At 43.7% G+C, this 19319-nt stretch overlaps 1 protein-coding gene across 2 annotated transcripts in view; it reads right to left on the bottom strand.

The window, feature by feature from the left end:
- Positions 1-19319, bottom strand: part of palm3 (paralemmin 3) — a 37255-nt gene that overhangs the window by 16659 nt on the left and 1277 nt on the right. The gene's annotated exons all lie outside the window — the stretch shown is intronic.

Here is a 19319-nt window from a genome sequence, read left to right as displayed (position 1 = left end):
TTAGTCCAAGAGGAGTGGTGATTTCCTACATGCTTCTACGCCACATGAGGGCCAGTGTGTAACCGACACTCCTTCCAGACCAGGTCCCTACGCACTACACTGTTAACTCAATGACATTTACAAATCAAATTGTAAGTGTAGACTAACAGTGAAATGCTGACATACAGGTCCTTCCCAACAATGCAGAGAGAGAAATAATAACACAAGGAATAAATACACAATGAGTAACTATATATATAAATAAAACACAGACGAGGTACCAGTAACTGTTACTATGGCAACACTCTCAGACCCCCCCCCCCAAAGACATGAACTTCTAAGTATGTTCCAATCCCCCCCAACAAGTTCCCTAGAGAGTTCCCTAGAGAGTTCCCTAGAGAGCTCCCTAGAGAGCTCCCTAGAGAGCTCCCTAGAGAGCTCCCTAGAGAGCTCCCTAGAGAGCTCCCTAGAGAGTTCCCTAGAGAGTTCCCTAGAGAGTTCCCTAAGTTCAGTTCATCAACCAACTAGTTGAGATTGACAGAGAAAAGAGGCGCAGGCAGGATGGTTAGTCTGGAGGAGGAGCTGGTTCAGTGTGTGTGTGTGTGTGTGTGTGTGTGTGTGTGTGTGTGTGTGTGTGTGTGTCCGCTACAGTAGGTGGCTAACGTTTATTTGGTTGGCGTGGCTTCAGTGCAAACACTCTCAGAGCCTTGGTGTAAAACACACACAGTGTGTAAAAGGATGTATATTTGCCCTGTGGGGAGGCTACATGGTTTCTGCTAGCGTAGCGTTAGCACTCGCTGTGGGAACAGGTGGTTGTATAGCAGGGGCAGTAGCGTATCTTAATCACGATGGGCCCAGGTGCCCCAAAACAATTACGGGCCCCTACCACCACCCATATTTCCCTTAAAATGTCAATGATTTTGTTGGTACGGCTGTGTGCTAATATTACTAAGCATTGTAACAGCAGAGCAGAACCTAATCTAAGGGCACATTTGAAGCTGTTACCAGAAAAGCCACAATATAGAACAATATATTCAGCACAAATACAAACAAAACAAATCATTAAAATAACTTTTATCTGCAAATAATAGGCAATAGCCTATATTATAAAACATAAGTATATAGATCAATCTCTTGACAGAAACACAGCTAATGACCCAGTACATGTTCGCTGAAGTTGCGCACGGCGGCAAAACTGACATACCGCTATTTCAAATGATCTGCCTCCTGCAGAGGCCGATAGCAAAAACAGCAGCAAATCAATCAAGAGGAGTATTCAAACAGATGTCTTAAATGGCAGCATGTCTCTTAACAGTATATGATACGCATGTGCTTACTAATGATTCATATAGCCGAGTTAAACGTATAGGCTATGATGACAATGAAATGGCTCAGTGGCCGTGCACCAGAACACGGTTTCCTAAGACAGATCGTGCATAGTCGTAGATTGACAACCAATGTAGATGAATCTCAATAAATCTGGATTTAAATAGGCTGTCTGGGCAGCCTGCCCTGTAGAAAATATAAGCTTACTCACTCATTTGATTGACATGCGACGGGCCTTGCGCTCTGCGAAGTCATTGACTAAGGCATTTAAATCCATGGTGCCCTGGTGATTTCAACAGACAGAACAGCCAACCCACTCAGTCTCTCCTGTCCCATGCTGCTCCTCAGGTATGATTGAATTATTTTCAGTTTGGAAAAGGAGCGCTCGGCACTGGCTACCATTACAGGCAGAGTCATGAAAAGGAGCATCGCTGTAACTACTTCCCAAAATGTGACTGAATTGTAGTGCACAATCCTGACCAGGTCTCTCAGCGTAGTGTGCTTGGCTATTTCCTTCTTACAAATAGGCCCTGATAGAGAGTAATTGGCCAGGGAAGCTTGCTGATACATCTTTGCTGTGATGTTCAGCCAGTCATGCCTGAGGTCTCGTAGAGCGCATCATCATCTGCGTTGGCCAAGGTCGTGGGATGGATGGATGGAGTCAAACAGACTCGACGTTGCCCGCAGACTTTTAAATCTGTTTGACAGCTGGTGGATAACGATGTCAATCTTTGCATTAAAGTTGTTGACTCTAAAACGACTCTCCCCAGAAGACAGTCGCTCGTCCTCGCATAGCACATCAAAATGACACCTCGCCTTCCTCCGAGGAGTGTCTTGAAATGCGTTCTGAGCTCCACGTTTGTCGGCAAGGGTCTTAGCAGCGACTTTGGCATTCACAGAATCCTGTAGGAATCCGGACAGGACCTCTATAATGTCATTGAGTGGGATGACTGCCCTGTGCAAGTCTGCGTCTTCGGCCTGTAGCATTTTGGAGACGACGTTCACATTTTCTAAACCTTAGGTCTGCAGACTAAAACCATTTTCTAAACCTTAGGTCTGCAGACTAAAACCATTTTCTAAACCTTAGGTCTGCAGACTAAAACCATTTTCTAAACCTTAGGTCTGCAGACTAAAAACCATTTTCTAAAAACCTTAGGTCTGCAGACTAAAACCATTTTCTAAACCTTAGGTCTGCAGACTAAACCTTAGGTCTGCAGACTAAAACCATTTTCTAAACCTTAGGTCTGCAGACTAAAACCATTTTCTAAACCTTAGGTCTGCAGACTAAAACCATTTTCTAAACCATTTTCTAAACCTTAGGTCTGCAGACTAAAACCATTTTCTAAACCTTAGGTCTGCAGACTAAAACCATTTTCTAAACCTTAGGTCTGCAGACTAAAACCATTTTCTAAACCTTAGGTCTGCAGACTAAAACCATTTTCTAAACCTTAGGTCTGCAGACTAAAACCATTTTCTAAACCTTAGGTCTGCAGACTAAAACCATTTTCTAAACCTTAGGTCTGCAGACTAAAACCATTTTCTAAACCTTAGGTCTGGAGACTAAGACCATTTTCTAAACCTTAGGTCTGCAGATTTTCTAAACCTTAGGTCTGCAGACTAAAACCATTTTCTAAACCTTAGGTCTGCAGACTAAAACCATTTTCTAAACCTTAGGTCTGCAGACTAAAACCATTTTCTAAACCTTAGGTCTGCAGACTAAAACCATTTTCTAAACCTTAGGTCTGCAGACTAAAACCATTTTAAACCTTAGGTCTGCAGGTCTAAAACCATTTTCTAAACCTTAGGTCTGCAGACTAAAACCATTTTCTAAACCTTAGGTCTGCAGACTAAAACCATTTTCTAAACCTTAGGTCTGCAGACTAAAACCATTTTCTAAACCTTAGGTCTGCAGACTAAAACCATTTTCTAAACCTTAGGTCTGCAGACTAAAACCATTTTCTAAACCTTAGGTCTGCAGACTAAAACCATTTTCTAAACCTTAGGTCTGCAGACTAAAACCATTTTCTAAACCTTAGGTCTGCAGACTAAAACCATTTTCTAAACCTTAGGTCTGCAGACTAAAACCATTTTCTAAACCTTGCAGACTAAAGGTCTGCAGACTAAAACCATTTTCTAAACCTTAGGTCTGCAGACTAAAACCATTTTCTAAACCTTAGGTCTGCAGACTAAAACCATTTTCTAAACCTTAGGTCTGCAGACTAAAACCATTTTCTAAACCTTAGGTCTGCAGACTAAAACATTTTCTAAACCTTAGGTCTCTAAACCTTAGGTCTGCAGACTAAAACCATTTTCTAAACCTTAGGTCTGCAGACTAAAACCATTTTCTAAACCTTAGGTCTGGAGACTAAAACCATTTTCTAAACCTTAGGTCTGCAGACTAAAACCATTTTCTAAACCTTAGGTCTGCAGACTAAAACCATTTTCTAAACCTTAGGTCTGCAGACTAAAACCATTTTCTAAACCATTTTCTAAACCTTAGGTCTGCAGACTAAAACCATTTTCTAAACCTTAGGTCTGCAGACTAAAACCATTTTCTAAACCTTAGGTCTGGAGACTAAAACCATTTTCTAAACCTTAGGTCTGGAGACTAAAACCATTTTCTAAACCTTAGGTCTGGAGACTAAAACCATTTTCTAAACCTTAGGTCTGGAGACTAAAACCATTTTCTTTTTCAGTGCTGCTGCATCATCCCTCTCATCCTTCTTGTTACAACAGCACCGTCTCGGTGAGGGCCGTCATCACGTTCTCATATCTGTATCTCTGGGCGTCAAGGGACTCGTATCTAGATGACTGTGTCCCACCCGCTGGTCGTTTTAGAGTTGCATTGTCTTTTCTGATGCAAAATCAAATACCACTCAACACTTACCATCTCTTTATGCTATGCCCGAAGACGTTGTATAACAGTTCAACAGTATCATAAACTGTTTCATCTCTGGCACATTTTTGACAGAGTTGTTGAGAGTCAGGTTAAGATTGTGCATTGCGCAATGCACATAAACAGCAAGCGGCTCTTTATCTGATATTCTGGCCGGCACACGCCGGATAGACCCGGCTCATGTTAGCAGCTCCATCATACCCCTGCCCACGCCATTTTGAAATATCCAGCCCATTATCCTCTATGCTGCCCAGGATTTTATGTCGAGTCTCCAGAAATCCCAAAAACAACTGTGATGGTCTGATCTGTGGTGACATTATTTACATCCCTTATCAATCTCACATAGCGATGAACTTTGAACTTGTCCATAATAGAAAGAAAAGAAAAAATGGGTCTCCCTGAATGTCACACTTCACTCGCTCGGCGAAAATTTAAATCAGCTCATTTTGGATTTGAGGACTGGGATAGTTAACGGACCATGAGGTAGTTAACGGATGACAGCAGTTCAATTATACTGAGAAAATTCCCACTGTTGGCTTTGCCTCAGCTTTTCACAGTGCCCTCTGAACGCCAAAGTTACATGATGCAAGCGTGAAGGTTACATTAATAGGATAGGCGTCCCGCTAGCGGCGCACCTCGACAACATCCGGTGGAATTGCAGAGCGCGAAATTCAAATGACAGAAATATTTAACATTCATGAAAATACAAGTGTTATACATCAAAATAAAGATTAACATCTTGTTAATCCAGGCTTTACGGCGAAAGCATACCATGCAATTATCTGAGGACAGCGCCCCGCTTACAAAAGCATACAAACATTTTCAAGCAATTTGGGCAACTCAGTCATCCAAACTTACGAATACTGCACCCCATCCTAAAAAAGTTAACTATGCGCTGCAACACCTGTCGCCAGAAATGTGCTGCGTTACGCACGCCTTTCTCCATTTCTGCGTCAAAAAGGTGCCATTGAGCTTCCACTGCTCATATACCAAACCGGCACCCATGTGAATCTGGGATGTCTCATGACATGCTATTTTGGATGTTAGATGGCACCAATCTCTCACCCCATTCACACTCGCATCAGAGAAGAAAGGGGCATTCCAATCTCCGAACAGCCAGCAAGGATCACAATACGCGCAATCTAGCTGAATAACATAGCCATGTAAGTGGTCATTTGATTCCAGCCTTGGTTGTAGTGGTGTAGTATGACTTGGAAAAACACCGCCTTTCGTCATCTCTTGGGAATGGGCCAGTAGGTTTACACGAGCCTAATGCAATAACGTGCCATTTAACTTTTGCATCCACATTTGTTGCATAATGCATAAAAAGGCCATCTGTCCCACTTCCACAGCCGCCACGATTCTAGCCTCGCCCTGCTCCTCTTCCTCCACGCCCGGGGATAGCTTGTCCGGCCTGGCTTGTGCTCAGGGTCGTATCCTCCGATATCTGACAACCCGTATCCTCCTCTGTCAAAGCTGCTTCTTCTGGCACGATGGAACAGCTTGGCCTTGGCTCACTTGACCCGCTAAAAGCTGCTGCTGGCGATGAGAAACCTACATCCTCTTCTGGTCCCGTTATATTGCTTGTGCTAGTAAACGGCTGCACTTGAACTGCATCTGAAAAATGAAACTAATTTTGATACCTCCTTTGCCTTCTCATTTTTGGTCTTTTTGGGCTCCACTTTTTAAATCCATAATTTTGTATTCTCGACTTTCTCTCTTTACTCATTTTTACGGCCGATGACAGAAACAACAACGCTTTGGAGAGTATTTGCACAATGAATCCCAGAATGCATTTCATTATCTTAACATGGCATTGAAACTATTAAATAATATGATTTATTTAGCAAGTTAATTGGATTTATTGTCATCAATACACTAAAATATCACGCTGACGTATGTAGTGGCCCAAAAAAAACATTTTGTTGGTGAAACCATCAGTGGGATCATTTATCATATAGCCTACGTTAAAGAAAGATCCTCTCTTTAAATGGTAGACGTGATGGACCCGTGTCAACAATTAATACTTGGGCACGGTGGGGCGGTGTTCAAATTACATAGGGGGCCCGCAGCTCCAGGCCCGGGTACGTAGTGGGACGTGATGTGACCACATGTCGGTCTCTCACAGACACACGGTTACTCAGCAGTAATAGAAGGTTGTGGACGTGTCGTGCACAAGTACACATTGAGGTGGACGTGTTGGGGGTTGTGTCAAACTCACATGAGGGGTTTCTAGTCAAGTCTCAGATCAAATGATGAGGGTCAGGTTGGGAAAAGGCTAAATCAGTCCATACGGTGACATCACCGTGGCGATCAAACAGAGTTCAGCCACGCACACTGACACAATTACCCCCGTGTTGCCGTCGGCGACCGACGCAGCACGACACACTTCAAAGCAATGACTGTTTCTGCTACATTTCCTCCTGACATTTGGAGTTAGAGGGGGACAGAGACCAGGCTGACCCTGTGAGGTTCAAACAGGAAACACACACACACACACCCTTTGTCCATTAGCACAGGTAGAGGTTGTACTTGCTAGTGGAGCATGTCAACACTACCTCAATTAGCGCAGTAATGTTAAGTAAATGTGCGTGTATGGCTTCATTTACATGCATGATGGTTTTAGGGTGCAGACAACAGTTGTACAGTAGTGGCTAAAGCATAAACAGACTGGTATCCTATCCAGGCTATTCCACTAGTACCCCATGGTTCTGATCTGTACCTAGTAAGCTACTACGAAGGCGTCATGCTATGGGATAAGACAATGGTTTACACTACACCGGAGGTCGTACTGGAGCAATACACATTGCACTGAAGGTTGGGTCATATGGGAGTGAAGATGAGATCGTAAAAGTGCTCACATGTTGCCATGGAGACAGAGTTAATCCAATCTAGAGTGTGAATAAGTATATTTTAAGTCTGAGCGGCCCGAGGAAGTATTTTACTTTCCGAGAGGACTTCAACAAATCAGAATTATCTGGGCTCTACGCCCCTAGCCTCTGGGAGGAAGTGCAACTGTGCTCGACTAGCCTTGACTGGCTACCTCTTGTCGACAGAAAGGAAGTCCGGTCTGGTGTGTGAATGTGAGAGAGATGTGTTGTGGGGATAAGGTGGTGTGTGTGTCTGTGGGGTGGGGGTGGGGTGGACAGGCTTCAGCATTCAGCATCCAACACAACAAGACAGCCTTTCAAAGGATGCCGAATAGCACCACGGGCCCAACAAATAAAAATAAAGAATCGAGGCTTCTTCCTCTGTCTATCAGTGTCAGACACATTGCCACAGTCCAAGGCCATTGGAAACTGGCATCGCATCTCTCTCTGTGTGTTTGGGAAGAGGGAAAGAACACACACCAGTAAGTGTCCTCCATACGATTGGCGACGAGCCATCCAATCACAAACACCCAGACCTCACACACATCCCCTGCTGTTGTTATTGGCTGCCAGTCAGGAGTTGATTGAAATAGACCCCACCAATCATAACATAGAGTTCCTGGAAAGAGTCCTCATTCTTTATGTGTGTGAGAAAATAATCAAAGGCAATTCCTCTGTGTGTGTGTGTGTGTGTGTGTACACTCAATCATAGAGTCTGTAGCTTGAGGGGGCGATTTGATGCAAAGTGATTTTTCATCACCCATAGATTTTCAGTTCCTCACAGAGGGTCAGTCTGGTAGAGAAATCCTCTTTGTCATGGTTGTGCTGCTGGTTTAGATACAGACACCAACCTAGGAGGAGCCAGATAAATCAATCATAGTGTTGCGAGTGTGTGTGAGAGAGATGAGAAGAGTGTGTACGTGACCGAGTGTGTCTGATATACAGTACAAGTCAAATTTGGACACCTACTCATTCAAGGGTTTTTCTTTAATTTTACTATTTTCTACATTGTATGACATAACACATATGGAATCATGTAGTACGCAAAAAAAAGTTACATTTAAGTAGCCACCCTTTGCCTTAATGACAGCTTTGCAAACTCTTGGCACTCTCTCAACCAGCTTCATGAGGTTGTCACCTGGAATGCATTTCAATTAACAGATGTGCCATGTTAAATTGTATTTTGTGGAATTTATTTCCTTCTTAATATGTTTGAGCCAATCAGTTGTGATGTGACAAGGTACAAGGTAGGGGTAGTATACAGAAGATATATGGACTTGGTCTTTTACCAAATAAGGCTTATGGCAAGAACAGCTCAAATAAGCAAAGAAACAAGAGTCCATCATTACTTTAAGATAAGGTCAGTCAACACAGAACATTTCAAGAACTTTGAAAAAAACAAAAACAATCAAGCGCTATGATGAAACTGGCTCTCATGAGGACCACCACAGTAGTGGAAGACCCAGAGTTACCTCTGCTGCAGAGGATAAATTCATTGGAGTTACCAGCCTCAGATATTGCAGCCCAAATAAATGCTTCACAGCTCAAGTAACAGACACATCTCAACATCAACTGTTCAGAAGAGACGGCGTAAATCAGGCCTTCATGGTCAAATTGCTGCAAAGAAACCACTAAAAAGGACACCAATAAGAAGAGACCTGCTTGGGCCAAGAAACACGGGCAATGGTAATCTGTCAAATTTGAGATTTTTAGTTCCAACCACCGTGTCTTTGTGAGACGCAGAGTAGGTGAACGGGTGATCTCTGCACGTGAAGCATGGAGAAGGTGGTGTGATGGTGCTTTGCTGGTGACACTGTCAGTGATTTATTTAGAATTCAAGGCACAATTAACCAGCATGGCTACCACAGCATTCTGCAGAGATACACCATCCCACCTGGTTTGCGCTTAGTTGGACTGTCATTTGTTTTTCAACAAGACTATGACCCCAAAAACACACCTCCAGGCTGTGTAAGGGCAATTTGACCAAGAAGGAGAGTGATGAGTGCTGCATCAGATGACCTGGCCTCCACAAATCACCCGAACTCAACCCAATTGAGATGGTTTGGGATGAGATGGACTGCAGAGTGAAGAAAAAGCAGCCAACAAGTGCTCAGCATTTTGGGAACTCCTTCAAGATGGTTGGAAAAGCATTCCAGGTGAAGCTGGTTGAGAGAATGTCAAGTGTGCAAAGTTGTCATCAAGGCAAAGGGTGGCTAATTTGAAGAAACTAAAATATATTTGATTTGTTTAACACTTTTTTGGTTACTACATGTATTTCATAGTTGATGTCTTCACTATTATTCCACAAAGTATAAAACAGTAAAAATAAAGAAAAACCCCTGAACGAGTAGGTGTGTCCAAACTTATGACTGACACTTTATATATATATATTGTGTGTGTGATGACAGGAATCTATGGTGTTTGCTTGGGCCAGACCCAACAGCACACTGCCCACTATAATGTCTTTGTGACAGGCTGGGTCAGGGGAATGAAAACACTGCATTCCTATTGAGCGGTGTTTGTATGTATGTGTATGCTGCAATAGCAGCCCAGTGTCAACAGTGAACAGACTGGGAGTGTGGCAGGGATCACCAAAGAAAACTACAGATCACTATTCTTAGTCATTTATCAAGTTACTCCACATAACAAATGTCTGGTGGATTTAATGACTTCCTACACACACACGATTATTTCAGTATTGCATCATTATCTGCAACGGTGCTTGGAGTGCACAGTAATGTCATTATACAGTACATGACAAATAACATGTAGGTTTGTGTGGGATGTTTCCTCCTCTTCACAGTGTTGGGCTGTAAGGAGTCTCAGCCCAGGGTGCATCAATGCCCCCTCTGTCAGGTGATCCTTTGAGTACCGCGCACACACACACACACACACACAATAATGTCTCTGTTTGTCCAGGGGCCGGGCTTCTCCTCCTCCACCGCGCTGCTCTCTGCAATATCCTCCACTGGTGCAGTGGAAACTAAGGTACAACACACACACACACCATCCCTTCGCTCACTGCCTACCTGATCCCTCAACCCTGGAGGCAGCTCTCTAAGCCTGGCCTACTGAACACTTCTCTGAGGGGAATTACCAGCTGAACTATCTGAGCTACACTGGCAACCCATTGCCTACACAGTGCACTACTTTTGACCAGAGCTCTATGGGCCTGGGTCAAAAGTAGTGTACTACGTAGGGAATAGGGTGCCATTGGGACGCATCCAGTGAATTGAGGGGAGTTAAAAGGATAAAGTACCAGACAACAAAAAAAAGTGTAACTTTTGCCATTGATCAGGCAGAGAGCTGAGGGTTCTATGTAGTTGGAGAGTAAAGCCATGCTGACTGTCTAAGACTAAGCCATGAGAGAGAGAACAAGAGATGAGAGGACAACAACATTCTACTGAGACGGAGCAGGACACGACATGCTGTTGAAACACTGATATGTCTGTGAGATTGTGTGTGTGTGGCTTATTTGAGTTATTCATAAGCCCTCATATGTCAGGCTCTATATCTTCAGGAAATGTGGGAGTGTGTGTATATATAGAGGTGAGACAGGGGTGAAAGGTCAGCATGTAGGTCTCGTATCTAGAACCACTGTTTAAACACAACCTGACAGGTAACACAAATCCCACCACACACACGCGAGGTGAAGCACCAGTTGATTGACATAACCAGGAGAGGGGGAGGAGTCAGATAGAGGAGGAGTCAGAGACAGAACTGCTGGGTACATTATTATTTATTTCTTTTAAAGGTTCTTACACGTTTGCTTTGGCAAAATGTTTGACTTTGTAAGTTGCTACACTTTCCATATCAATAAACTTTGTTTCTTGAATTTAATTGAAAGTGTCAGAGAGAAACAGAGTGAGCAAGGGAGAGAGAGAGAGCGATCGAGCACGAGAGAGAATAAGATCAAGAGACTAACAGGGGCCCAGGTTGAGACACCTGTTCTGACAAGACACCCCGGGCTGCCTCACAGCACAAACATGTCACACACACACGATTTCCAATTGTCGCCAGAGACGTGTTTCAGAGAACTGACATCCCTACTTATTATCCCCTTTGTCATCACTGACTCCATTAGTTATAGCACAAAATGACATGTCAAACCAGCTCGTTGAATATACACAGGGCCACGTGTATTCTCTCTCTCACACACACGCGCAAAATACAAACAAGCCTAATACAAACAAGCCTAACACACCTAAACCTAGCTGCTCACACAGACAATAGGATATGATATTGTATGGTTCTGTCATTTGACCTAATTTTGATCAAACTATTTTGGGCTGTTCTGTAATGAGAATACTGAGTCACCTCCGCCTAACATTGTCTGGGTGCAGCAGCAGCAGCAGTCTCATCCCAGCTCTGAGAGGTGTGACATGTAATGGCTTGCTTCAGTACTTTCCCCTGTTTTGTCTCTCTGTGTGTGTGTGTGTGTGTGTGTGTGTGTGTAAAGGATTATAGCGCGTGTGTGTGTGTGTGTGTGTGTGTGTGTGTGTGTGTGTGTGTGTGTGTGTGTGTATAAAGGATTATAGCACGTGTGTGTGTGTTTGTGTGCGTGTGTGTGTGTGTGTGTGCCTGCATGTATGCATATCTGTGTAACTCTGAAACAGGTTTGGAGAAAGGTATCCAGGACTGGTGTAATCTGGTCTCTGTTCATCTCCACTGTTATTATTGGGTGAAGACCAGGAGCTGTGTTTGCCTTGGGGCCTAGCAGCTAAGCTGACGTGTCTAAGCTAAGTTAACAGAGAAAGCAAATCTAAACTGAAGGACCCATTTCAGACAGGTCACAGTGACTCCTTACCCTACTTCTGATACAGAGACAAAGTCCTAGAATAGATGTGCTCCATCTGTAGGCAGACAGACAACCGCTATAATGTTTAACGTCAACATTCCTCATTATCACCCAGGACAAACATTTTCCGTTTGGAATGGGACAGTGTTTGTCCGGTTGGAATGGGACAGTGTTTGTCCGGTTGGAATGGGACAGTGTTTGTCCGGTTGGAATGGGACAGTGTTTGTCCGGTTGGAATGGGACTGTGTTTGTCCGGTTGGAATGGGACTGTGTTTGTCCGGTTAGAATGGGACAGTATTTGTCCGGTTGGAATGGGACAGTGTTTGTCCGGTTGGAATGGGACAGTGTTTGTCCGGTTGGAATGGGACAGTGTTTGTCCGGTTGGAATGGGACAGTGTTTGTCCGGTTGGAATGGGACAGTGTTTGTCCGGTTGGAATGGGACAGTGTTTGTCCGGTTGGAATGGGACAGTGTTTGTCCGGTTGGAATGGGACAGTGTTTGTCCGGTTGGAATGGGACAGTGTTTGTCCGGTTGGAATGGGACAGTGTTTGTCGGTTGGAATGGGACAGTGTTTGTCCGGTTGGAATGGGACTGTGTTTGTCCGGTTGGAATGGGACTGTGTTTTCCGGTTAGAATGGGACAGTCCCATTTGACAAACACAGTCCCATTCCAACCGGACAAAACGGACAAACACTGTCCCATTCCAACCGGACAAACACAGTCCCATTCCAACCGGACAAACACAGTCCCATTCCAACCGGACAAACACAGTCCCATTCCAACCGGACAAACACAGTCCCATTCCAACCGGACAAACACAGTCCCATTCCAACCGGACAAACACAGTCCCATTCCAACCGGACAAACACTGTCCCATTCCAACCGGACAAACACTGTCCCATTCCAACCGGACAAACACTGTCCCATTCCAACCGGACAAACACTGTCCCATTCCAACCGGACAAACACTGTCCCATTCCAACCGGACAAACATAGTCCCATTCCAACCAGACTAACATAGTCCCATTCCAACCAGACTAACATAGTCCCATTCCAACCAGACTAACATAGTCCCATTCCAACCCACTGGAGGAGGAAATTAGAGACACTACATCACCCATCTTCTGTGGGATTGTTAATCAGAAAATATGGGTGATTGGATCAATATAAGGATATCAAACAAACAGTGGGATTTAGAGCACGGTATCCCTTCAAAGGCCAACGTCGGGTTTTGACTCTCGGCCAACGTATGCTTGCCATCTGGGGCTGTGATTCACCAGCAGGTTGTGATTCACTAGCATGTCTTTATGAGTCTAGCCATGTTGACAAAGCCTTGGGAATCTAAGGGGAGTACACGTTGCCTAAGCGATGTCTCTGGTATGCAGACATACCATGGTATCCCACACTGTCACCTCCTGACCCTGGTGTACTGGTGACCCAGCTCACAGTGCTGAGGAACTAAGAGTGACCTTTGACCTCAGTTTATGTCAAATCACCCACCTGATCTGGTCTGAGTGGAACCGTTTAAATCTGAGTTACCATGTTATTAACTGTCAAGTAGGCTACCCAACTGACCTAAGCAAACTCCTCAGGGTGGTGGGCGTGGCCTAAGCAAACATCCCGGGGGTGGTGGGTGTGGCCTAAGCAACCGGAAGCAAACAGATACCATATATTAGACCAATGACGTCAGGTTGCACCCCCAGACATCCAAACATGGCAGTTGCATTGGTATTTCACACTGCTTGCACAGATTAAGTGTGCCCGGCCACGGGAGCACATATCTAACAAACAGTAGGTGATCATGCAAATAGTATTCAAAGGAGACTCCAAAATAAGAGTCCTTATCACGATGAGCAAACTATCAGCTAATGTTGTACAATGTAGTGAATGATTCTATTGTAGACATGAGACCATACCAACGAAACTGACTCAAAGCCAAAAAGGAGGCTTAGGTTAGTCCACACCCATAGGACAAGTCAGCCCTTTCACACCATGGCAACCTCTTGGCGTCATGACAACCTGCGGGCAGCTGAAATGCCCATTGATCAAAAACCTCATTCACAAACCAGGCTCCTCTACCTTAGACTGAGTAAGCACACTGCTTTCTCTCTCACACACACACACTGCAGTAAAAAGCAGTCTCAACAGCTACTATCATTGTTAGATAGCAAAGACAGTTAAGGTTAGATAAACATTGTGACAACTTTAAATTAGCCTCTCGTCCCTGTCATAAATTAGGTGCCTGGCATAGCTTCCTTAACTAGGGTCTCAGGTAAATCTACTACTACTACCACGATAAAATGTGCAAAGTTTGGTAACAGAATTACAGTTTGTACCACACAAACCGTACTTCTGTTACCAAAATTTGATTCGGCACTATTCAAGAGAATGTGTTTTTGTATTTATTTCTGTGGAAATTGTTCAAAGTAGTCATTGTGCATAGATATGCTATATGATTTCTCTAACTTTGCAATCATTGGTTTTTGTTTGGCATACATTTTAAAGTGAAAAACCTGAGTCAGCGTAATTCGGGTATCTTGGACTTGCCCTACCACTTCCACACACACCAGTTTCATGGGTTGCTCGCTATGATGAAGGGCTAGGTAATTACTAAGAGCTAAACAGCTGACTTTATCATGTCAGAATAGGCCCTATTTCCTTGTTTATACTATCACCCCCAGACCATTACCTCGACATCAATAATACATGATTTAAAGTGTCACATAATTGTCTTGGTGTTGTATGTGGTCTGTAGTGATGCCATGTCAGCAGGCGTGGAGGAGGGGTTTGTACTGTGGGGATAAGAGAAAGAGAACTTTTCAAAAAGAGACTTTTTTTTTTTTTTGTCGGGTCACTGTCGGATGATTCTAGACCGTGGAGACACATAAAATGTAAACTGTACCTTCTCCAGGTCACACTACCTTCCCGGACACAGTCAAGACACTGACAAACAAAAAGATTCCCACTTACACATACCACAAACACCTTGGGAGCCTCTAAGATCAGGTACGAAAGACTGACATCACAGATGAGACAGATCACTGGAGTTGTGTACTATAGTGTAGAGGGCATGAGATCTCTGCTACAGTACTTCTAATGGTAATAATTAGTCAGTGTCATGTACAGGAACTGTTATGTTGTGCAAGTGAGCAGAACTGAACCGGCGAGAAGGAATGAAAGAGAGAAATAGACAACGATAGAGGAATTGGAAGAAACAGACAACGATAGAGGAATTGAAAGAGAGAGAGACAGTAAAATAGAAACAAAGAGGTAGAGAAAAAGAGGCATATATAGAAACAGAAAGAGAGAAAGACATTTAAATAGAGGGGAACATTGTATTAGAGAGAGAAACAGAGAGAAAGAGGGGTAGCGTAGTCACTGCAGGGCAGTGTGTGAGGCATTGAGGAATTTCCCTCCAGCAGACTCGTCATCCATCACCCAGGGGAGAGAGAGATCTCATCACTCCATCTCTCCCTTCACCATGATTTATCTCTCTGTTTTTATCTCCCTCGGTCTTGTCAGTGTGACACTCGCTCTCCTCAGCAGGATAGCAGAGATAAAAATCCAACTGATGTGGTTACGCTTAATTCACAGTTTCATCTTTCTTTTGCACCCCTCCTCTCTCCCCCAACAATCTCACACACACATACACCAATATATTTCACACATACTGTATGTATACTGTATGTATATATACTGTATCTACACTGCTCAAAAAAATAAAGGGAACACTAAAATAACACATCCTAGATCTGAATGAATTAAATATTCTTATTAAATACTTTTTCCTTTACATAGTTGAATGTGCTGACAACAAAATCACACAAAAATTATCAATGGAAATCAAATTCATCAACCCATGGAGGTCTGGATTTGGAGTCACACTCAAAATTAAAGTGGAAAACCACACTACAGGCTGATCCAACTTTGACGTAATGTCCTTAAAACAAGTCAAAATGAGGCTCAGTAGTGCGTGTGGCCTCCACGTGCCTGTATGACCTCCCTACAACGCCTGGGCATGCTCCTGATGAGGTGGCGGATGGTCTCCTGAGGGATCTCCTCCCAGACAATGCCACAGATGTCCCAAGTTTTGAGGAAGTGTACAATTGTCATGCTGACTGCACGAAAGTCCCCCAGAGCTGTTGTCAGATAAATTAACAGAAAATGATCTACCATAAACTGCCTCCGTTGTTTTAGAGAATTTGGCAGTACGTCCAACCAGCCTCAGAACACCAGACCACGTGTATGACGTTGTGTGGGCACAGGTGCACCCCAGCACAAGTTGCACGACGCCATACACGTGGTCTGCGGTTGTGAGGCTGGTTGGACGTACTGCCAAATTCTCTAAAAACAACATTGGAGGCAGTTTATGGTAGAGAAATGAACAGAAAATTATCTGACAACAGCTCTGGGGGACATTCCTGCAGTCAGCATGACAATTGTACACTTCCTCAAAACTTGGGACATCTGTGGCATTGTGTTGTGTGACAACTGCACAATTTAGTGGCCTTTTATTGTCCCCAGCACAAGGTGCACCTGTGTAATGATCATGCCATTTAATCAGCTTCTTCATATGCCACACCTGTCAGGTGGATGGATTATCTTGGCAAAGGAGAAATGCTCATTAACAGGGATGGAGAAAAAAAATGCACAAAATGTGAGAGAAATAATATTTTTGTGCGTATGGAACATTTCTGGAAACTTATTTCAGATTATGAAACATGGGACCAACACTTTACATGTTGAATTTGCACACCCACACACACACTCAGTGGCCAGTTTATTAGGTACACCCATCTAGTACCATGTCAGACCCACTCCAGAACAGACTATTCTTCGAGGCATGGAAATGTTACTCAATTGGTATCAAAGGACCTAACGTGTGCCAGGAACACCTTCCCCACACCATTACACTAACGCCTGTACCTCTGACACCAGTCAGGGTGGGGCCATGGACTCATGCTGCTTATGCCAAATCCTGACTGCCATCAGCATGACGCATCAGAAACCAGGATTCGTCAATTCAGGAATTGTTTTTCAACTCAATTGTCCATTGTTGATGATCGTGTGCCCACTGGAGCCACTTTGTCTTGTTTTTAGCTAATAGGAGTGGAACCCGGTGTGGGTCATCTGCTGCAATAGTCAAATCCGTGACAAGCACTGACGAGTTCCGAGATGCCGTTCTGCTCCGTTATTTGCCCGTTTGTGGCCCGTCAGTTAGCTTACGCGATTCTTGCCATTCTCATTCGACCTCTCATCAAGGACCTGTTTTCGCCCACAGGACTGCCGTTGACTGAATGTTTTTTCACACCATTCTCTGTAAACCCTAGACACAGCTATGTGTGACAATCCCAGGAGGCTGGAACTGGCGCACTGGCACCAGCAATCACACCACACTCAGTCGCTTAAGTGACTTGTTTTGCCCATTTCAACGTTCAATTCGGAAAGTAACTGAATGCCTCGATGCCTGTCTGCCTGCTTATATAGCGAGCCATTGCCACATGGCTCAGTAGTTGTAGGAGCGAACCAATTTCATGAACGTGGTGGTGTGCCTAATAATATATCAAACAAATATGTAAATAACTTACTTAATCTAATAGTGCACTGCGTTACATTTTACACAAACCAACCACACACACAGGCATCAGAGAGAAAGACTTCAGTCAAAGGCGAACACAGATGGTTTAAAGCAGAACGACCAGTTCGATGTCTCTGAACCCTGTCTGGTTCACGTTCACTCAGCCTGGTCTCATAGACTAGACGCAACATAGTAAATGTAAATCTGAGACACCTCAAATTAGTATAATATGTTAAGTTTAGTATGGTTAAATAAGACAGATGGTTACTCAAGGTAAAAATGAAAAGAAGGTCTATAACGTGAACGTCTAGCAACCCAAAGTGTGAGTGTTTGAATCTCATCACGGACAACTTTAGCATTTTAGAAACTGTTTACCTACTTACTACTGTTTAGCCTTAAACCCTAGCCTATCTAACGTTAGTCAGGTAGCTAACATTAGCCACAACAAATTGGAATTATTAACATATATGTGTAGCAAATTCGTAACATATTTTATTTATTTTTATTTAATTTCACCTTTATTTAACCAGGTACGCCAGTTGAGAACAAGTTAATTTACAACTGCAACCTGGCCAAGATAAAGCAAAGCAGTGCGACAAAAACAACACAGAGTTACACATCAACAAACGTACAATCAATAACACAATAGAAAAATCAATGTACAGTGTGTGCAAATGTAGAAGAGTAGGGAGGTAAGGCAATAAATAGGCCATGGAGGTGAAATAATTACAATTTAGCATTAACACTGGAGTGATAGATGTGCAGATGATGATGTGCAAGTAGAGATACTGGGGTGCAAAAGAGCAAGAGGATAAGTAACAATATGGGGATGAGGTAGTTGGGTGTGTTATTTACAGATTGGCTATGTACAGGTACAGTGATCGGTAAGCTGCTCTGACAGCTGATGCTTAAAGTTGGAGAGGGAGATATAAGACTCCAGCTTCAGTGAGTCATTGGAAGCAGAAAACTGGAAAGAAAGGCGGCCAAAGTAAGTGTTGGCTTTGGGGATGACCAGTGAAATATACCTGCTGGAGCTCATGCTACTGTTGCTATGGTGACCAGTGAACTGAGAAAAGGCGGGGCTTTACCTAGCAAAGACTTATAGATGATCTGGAGCCATACGATATGGATGATGACATTCACAAACATATACACCATACGAAACATCTGAATAAGTGAAGTATTTCAAATTTACATCCAAAATAATACAACATGATCTGAGACCAGGCAGGTTCACTAGATACCAAACGGAAGAAAAACGGATGAAACGGAGTAACTACCTGAAATTGTCCATTAAGAAACATTTGTTTTTCCATTTTCTGTTGCAAAACAGAAAGCTACAATGTGCAGTAATATGCCCCTGGTTATAGGGACTTAAAGAGTGAACTGAACACCATACTACTTCCTAGAAACAAAATGAGTCAGGGGTTCAATTATGTTCACGACACCCTCGGGCTAGCACACACACAGTTAGGGCCTAGGGGGTTCAGCGAAGGAAGACTTTAAAGAGTACGTCCCTCGGGACCTGTTGGGAGTCTCCCCTGTAACCTGGGGTCCCTCCCCCCACATGCATATGTCTCCGTTTGCTAGCTAAGCAGATCTATGTGCTGTTGGTTTTAGATGACTCAGGTTAAAGCCCCTGGCTTCTTCTCTCAGAATGAGACCAGGCTTGGTCTACATAATGACGTCACCTCAGCAGTTTACAATGCAGCAGAGTGAATGAGCAACTCTGTGCATTGAACATCACATAGGCAAGAAGATATGGACATTACACACAGTCCATGTGTCTCAGCACATTAGTAGGAACATACCGTATGTGTTCACAAGTCAGTTCCTACATCTAACAGTCCCTTGCATTTACTCAGGACACAT

This window comes from Oncorhynchus nerka, linkage group LG15 (assembly GCF_034236695.1).
Source record: "Oncorhynchus nerka isolate Pitt River linkage group LG15, Oner_Uvic_2.0, whole genome shotgun sequence".
Taxonomy (NCBI): domain Eukaryota; kingdom Metazoa; phylum Chordata; class Actinopteri; order Salmoniformes; family Salmonidae; genus Oncorhynchus; species Oncorhynchus nerka.
The sequence above is the reverse complement of the archived record's forward strand: the minus strand, read 5'-3'. Positions and strand labels throughout refer to the sequence as shown.